The sequence below is a fragment of the Trachypithecus francoisi genome, unplaced genomic scaffold, assembly GCF_009764315.1.
Source record: "Trachypithecus francoisi isolate TF-2019V2 unplaced genomic scaffold, Tfra_2.0 Lachesis_group2, whole genome shotgun sequence".
NCBI classification, from domain to species: Eukaryota; Metazoa; Chordata; class Mammalia; order Primates; family Cercopithecidae; genus Trachypithecus; species Trachypithecus francoisi.
The window spans coordinates 132,441,941-132,447,840 of NW_022681465.1; the positions used below are offsets into that span (position 1 = coordinate 132,441,941).

The following is a 5,900-nucleotide window of genomic DNA, read 5'->3' on the forward strand; positions in this document are numbered from 1 at the left end:
ACTCTCTTTCTGAGAGACAGCTCTTGGCTTGTTACTGGGCTTTGGTAGAAACTGAAGGTTTGATTATGGGTCATCAAGTCACCATGCAACCTGAGCTGCTTAGAAGGCACAAGTAAGTTACATAAGGAAATGGCTCAAATGCCCATGGTCTCCACTCCTGCCACCCTGCCTTCTCTCCCCAAGCCTGCAGCGATGGCCTCATGGGGAATTCCCTATGATCAGTCTACACAGGAAGAGAAGACAAGGGCCTGGTTTACAGATGGTTCTGCACGATATGCAGGCACCACCCAAAAGTGGACAGCTGCAGCACTACAGCCCCTTTCTAGGACATCCCTGAAGGACAGAGGCAAAGGGAAATCCTCCCAGTGGGCAGACCTACCCTCAATGTGGGTGGGCACCATCCAATCATCTGCCAACTTGGCTAGAATAAAGCAGGCAGAAGGTGGTGGGAGAAGCCGACTTGCTAAGTTTTCCAGCTTTCATCTTTCTCCAGTACTGGATGCTTCCTGCCCTCGAACATCAGACTCCAAGTTCTTTGGCTCTTGGACTTACAATAGTGGTTTGCCAAGGGGCTCTCGAGCCTTTGGCCACAGACTGAAGGCTGCATTGTCGGCTTCCCTACTTTTGAGGTTTGGGGACTCAGACTGATCCACTACTGACTTCCTTGCTCCTCAACTTGCAGATGGCCTGTCATGGGACTTTACCTGTGACTGTGTGAGTCAATTCTTCTTAATAAACTCCCTTTCACATAGACATATTTCCTATTAGTTTTGTCCCTCTAGAGAATCCCAGATGGCATTCTGTCATTCCCAGATTTTTCCAGGGTTTCTGCCATTGCCTCCCCATTTTCTCACCAACTACCTTCCAAGCACACATGCCATGGGTTTGACTTCTTTCTCATAGACACTTACTGATATTTTAGATTTCTGCATTATCTCCAGTTCTTTCTCTTCCTTTGGTCTTGGAAAATCTTGCCACAACTTTGTGTTGTCCAGATTCTTCTTAGGCCTCTGAGCATTTCTTCATTGTCTATTTTTTTTTTTTTTTGGATATTTGTTCCATCATCTGTCCATGAAATATTCAGCTTCTAGCATTCCATTTTTGGCCCACTATCTTTCTCAGTTTTTCCCAGGTTATCTCATCCACTCACAAGGATTGAACCACCACTTCTATACTAATGACTCTTGAACCTACAGCTTTAGTCCAAAATCCATGTCCCATTGCTGTATATCTGTCTTTGATCTCCCACAAGCTAATAAAACTCAACTTGTCCCAAACTCTATATATCTTCTGAAAATCTGTATTTTTCTCTTGCATTCTTTCTTTTCAGTGGTGGGTATAATTACAAACTGCTCGGTTATTAAGGAAAAATGTTCAGTGCTTTGAGGATGTTTAGTAGAGGCACTCTCTATCTGTCTAGGATCGGGAGTGGGGATGCGAAGAAAGCTTCTCTCACTTAGATATTATTGGGGCTGGCATCTCCAGATCTGCACAGCTCAGGAGTCCGACTGCATCACTTTCTTGCCCCAGACCTTCAGGAAAAACATGCAGTGGTGCACCCAGCGGGTAGCCATCTTGATAGAGAGGAGTGTGTTATCATTGTTTAGAATCGTCGGCAATATAGTCAGTTTTATTATTGTTTTCTAATACTCAACAGACAGTCTACCCCCTTTTTGTCTGCACCCAGCATGGTTCACTCACATTGCCCTACTCCTTGGTACTCCACTGAAAACTTGAAGGCCTCCACCCTCCTCTCCTTATCCCCATCTGCCCTTCAGCCAAGGCCAGATCACTCTGTTGTTCCTCATTTCTGTGTCTTTTCTCATGCTCTTCCCTCTGCCTGGAATTCCTTCTACTCCATACACACACTGTATCTGGTTTACCCCTACTCTTTAAGATTCAACTTAAATATCGCTTCCCCCAGGAAGCTGTCCCTGCTCACCCAAGGCTGAGTCACATGCCCTTCCTTGGACTTCCATGGTATCTTCTAAATACTAAATTTCTGCACTGGCCACATTGTACTCTAATCTGTTCATGATTTTGTCTCTCTCAATTACTGTGTGCCAAATGAAGTAGTCTTTTTCACTTTTTTATTCACTGAGATCCGAGGAAACACTACATTATTCATTTTCATATCTCCGGGATCTAGGGAAATACTTGTCACAATATTGATGAGAAAGGTGTTTACATCATGTTGTGACACAAGCTTTAAATTCTGCAGAACACTAATTTTCATGGGAAAAATAATATTTGGAGCATGCCCTTATTGTCTCCCTCCACTTCCTTTCCTGGTACCCTTTAGAAACCTTTATGTGAACCTTCCACGTATATATGGAAGGCTCAGGTTGGTCTTCAACACCACTGCCTTGATTCTACAAATTTACAAAGTGGAAGACATTTTTCAGTTTTAAAGCATGCTCTTCTCCAGCTCTCTGCAGAGCTTCCATTTTTGCAAGACAGTGACTGAGAGTCTGGTATTCCATTATTATTCTATTCATTTAACTGCACCAGTAAATAGTGATAGAATTCAGAACTCAGAGCTACCACGACATAAAATTTTTTAAAAGCACTTGAAATCCTTGACAGCAGAAGCAGGAACATTTAAAATACAGAGGACAGGGAACCAAATTGTGAAATGTTCTCTCTATAATCTTCATCAAAGAGATGTGCTTTGAAATGATTCCTATTCCAGGGAAGAAAATACGATCTGCTCCTCTCTTCCCATGACCACCATTTACAAAGCACCACCAAGTTTTACAGATATTTTCTTCCTAGTGTCTCTCATAACCATTCCTTTCTTAAGGTTTCATAAGGACCATATGAATGTTCTTTGACATCATATATTATATGCAGTGATTCTTTTTTTTTTTTTTTTTTTTTTGAGACGGAGTCTCGCTCTGTCGCCCAGGCTGGAGTGCAGTGGCCGGATCTCAGCTCACTGCAAGCTCCGCCTCCCGGTTTACGCCATTCTCTCGCCTCAGCCTCCCGAGTAGCTGGGACTACAGGCGCCCGCCATCTCGCCCGGCTAATTTTTTGTATATTTTAGTAGAGACGGGGTTTCACCGTGTTAGCCAGGATGGTCTCGATCTCCTGACCTCGTGATCCGCCCGTCTTGGCCTCCCAAGCAGTGATTCTTTAAATAGTGTTCTAGTGTTGAGATCGCAAAAAGTGCTGGAAGCACTGGTGTGCTGGTAAATGTTTCACAGTCAGCTCTCTGGGGAAAGAAGCTCTGTTGGTAGTGTTTACCAATCTCCATGGTATAAATATTCCCACCAAGGCAGATTTCAAGCTATCAACTTTATGTCACTGAATGAGGAGTTGGGGAAAGGTGGACCCATCATCTGTACTGAACCAATACAAGCTGCTGTATATCAGCTCTAGCACATTTCTGGATGGACGATTAATTTTTCTCAAGCACCATTTAAGACAGGCTATTCTCAGATTCAGAAATCTACCCAGACTTCTACTGTCTACCATGAAAACAGAAAAAAAACAGTCTGTCCACTTTTCCCTATCACCACAAATACTATGTTGGGCTACTTGATTGGAGTCTGCATTAGCTGGTTAAATGATCTCCCTGGTTCCACTCTTAACCTCTACAGTTCTTCTCCCTACAGCAATCAGAGTAATTGTTTAACACCAATTTGATTGTGTTACCTGCCCGGAGGCAATATTGCACCACACCAGGAACTATGCCACTGGTGCAACATGAAGTTGTGCAATACCCAGGCTATTCAACCATACTCAGCACCCCGACCTCTGCTTAAAATCCTCAGAGGTTTTCCATTACATTTAGGGATTTGTATAATATTTGTGTTTATATAACATATGGTTTAATCTGGTCTCCAAAGGCCTGCATGATCTGACTGCAACTTCCTCTCCTGTCCCATCCATGCCGCTCTCCCTGTAACTCACTTGGTTCCAGCTTCTCTGAACCTCCCAACTTCCTTCAATTCCTCTGCCATACCAAGCTCTCTCTAGGATCCCACCTGGACCGCTCTTCTTTTTCATCTTCCTCTGGTTAAACTTTCTTTCTGAATTCTCTGCTCACGAGGCAGTCTCCAGAGAGATCTTTGAACCCCTGATCTAAATTAAGCCCCCTCAATTAGTCTCTTTCATGGCACATTATTTTCTCACTTCTCAGCATTATAGTGGGTACTGTCATTATGAGTGTTTTGGTGTCAATGATGGCAGGCTTTTTTTTTTTTTTTTAATTTTCACCGGGGATGTAGAACCTCCAAATTTACTGTGAGGGGCACAGCCACTGCCCCACAAAGGTGATAAGATGTGCTTGCTGTTTGCATCTGTTTAAATCATCACTATAAGAAAGTGATTCTTGGGTTTAGGTATGAGTGATGGCAGTTTTTATGACCAGAAAAGATGATTTATGATGAGTTTGGTTTTTAGATATTAATATTCCATTTAAGGTTATAAGATCAAAAAACTATTTGTCCTTAAGCTTTAAAATTCAAAATAAAAATCACATTGTTCTATTAATGAATACATAAGACTTTAACAGTCACTTTTCAGGGGGACTTTGATTAATGTGCAAGCCCATTTACAAACTTAATTTTAATTTTTTTTTTTTTTTTTTTTGAGACAGAGTCTCGCTCTGTCGCCCAGGCTGGAGTGCAGTGGCATGACTTCGGCTCACTGCAAATGCAACCTCTGCCTCTGGAGTTCAAACAGTTCTTCTGCCTCAGCCGCCCAAGTAGCTGGGACTACAGGCACGCACCACCACCCGACTAATTTTTGTGTTTTTAGTAGAGATGGGGTTTCACCATATTGGCCAGGCTGGTCTTGAACTCCTGACCTTGTGTTCCACCCACCTTGGCCTTCCAAAGTACTGGGATTACAGGCATGAGCCACCATGCCCAGCCAATTTTAATTCTTAAACATTCAAAAATTACATTCATACATTTAATATACTTGTTTTCATTTTAAGTCATTCAACTGTGTAACAAAAATAATTTAACTCTAACAGATGAAACATAAATTTGGTGAATATTAGGTTCTTCTGAATGTTCCAATAATATCTTTAAATTTAGTAAAGTTTTCTTATACATTGAACTTAAAGTCAGAATTTAATTATTCAATTAAATATTATACATTAAATCATAAAGCAATTCTGTTTGATTTGCTCATCTGCTATTAATAAATTCTCCAAATCATTACATATATTCTAAATAGCAAGTGCACAAGGTATTTCTCAACTTACCATGAATATATGAATACAATGGGTTTGGCTTAATCAGTTTTCATAATTCACTCTTTTATTTTCAATTACAGATCCTCCTAGAATTAAAATGGGCAGATGAAGCAGATAGTTATACGACACCAAACATTTGGTGTTATTTTTCAGGAGGAGGTCACTGAGGATACAAATTGACCCTGGATTTGGCTGGGACTCAGGGTTTTGTGTTCTCCCAACATACTGAGGCCCAGTTATGAGCCTAGTTATAGGAATTTCATAGCCAGAAAGGGTCCCATGTTCACATCCCTAATTCTAGTGAAATCTGGGTCTGTAACCCCTCTCCTAGGTTCTTTCACTTTGAGATTGGATTGATTTACTCTTTGAATGGCTTTATTCTATTCTAAATTATCTTATTCTTCCAAGCAGGCCAAGCTCAGCTCTTACTGATATTTAAAAAGAATCCAGTTGGGATTCTACAAATCTCTTTGTAGTTTTGTATAGCTCTATTTACAATGGTAAGATCAGTCTTAATGACAGGAATGGATCTCAATCTACAAACACAGGTCTGCAAAAATTCTTATTTTCTAAACATGTGACTCACCATTAATTTAATTAATTACTTTTTCTAGGTAAACACAAGGCATGGGATTGTTACTTGCTACAAGGCAGGACCTACAGGAAAGGGCTGGCAGGGACTCATGGTGTT

The 5,900-nt window shown here is 41.2% G+C and overlaps 1 non-coding gene across 1 annotated transcript; it reads right to left on the reverse strand.

Annotated features, from left to right (window-relative positions):
• Nucleotides 1–4,224: 4,224 nt before the first annotated feature.
• On the reverse strand, nucleotides 4,225–4,353 carry LOC117066254. Its single transcript, XR_004430236.1, has one exon. It is a non-coding gene; the product is annotated as a small nucleolar RNA SNORA68 (small nucleolar RNA).
• Between the last annotated feature and the right edge of the window lie 1,547 nt (nucleotides 4,354–5,900).